The sequence below is a fragment of the Dermacentor andersoni genome, chromosome 1, assembly GCF_023375885.2.
Source record: "Dermacentor andersoni chromosome 1, qqDerAnde1_hic_scaffold, whole genome shotgun sequence".
NCBI lineage: Eukaryota > Metazoa > Arthropoda > Arachnida > Ixodida > Ixodidae > Dermacentor > Dermacentor andersoni.
Genome location: NC_092814.1, coordinates 163,684,745 through 163,685,279, shown reverse-complemented (window position 1 = coordinate 163,685,279; position 535 = coordinate 163,684,745).

Here is a 535-nt window from a genome sequence, read left to right as displayed (position 1 = left end):
GCTGCACAAATATGTAGTGCAGGTTTGGGCTTTATATTCCTAACGACGAAGATGTTCCATGGTTAAGGCTACAAAGATGGCTTGAGTGGAAAGGGTTACACGAACTTGTAGAAAAAAAAAATGTGCCACTCATAGTCATCTCTCTCCAATACCGAAGATTCAACGAGAAGAAATGCAGTAAACAGGAGAAGAAGGCAGAAATCTGATATTCAGAGGAAACCACGTGGAACGTGCTTCGTCCAAAAACACGCTTGTGGGGTATACGCTGCCCGACGAACGCGCCGCAATTTTCAAAGAAGTATGTTTCGTGGGATTATTTGCAAAGGCAGGTACTTAACGGTACGCAGTTTGGATATAATAAAATCACTGTTATCGGCGTTCTAATACAAAAATGCCCGCGCTGACGTCGGGCGACCCCACGTTGTCGAATATGCGTAGAAGGATGTTTCGTGTAGTTGCCACTTAATCCTTCGGAACGACAAGGACCCTGACGCAGAGCGTCCTCAATACAAATAGCGTATAGTGTTTGGAAATA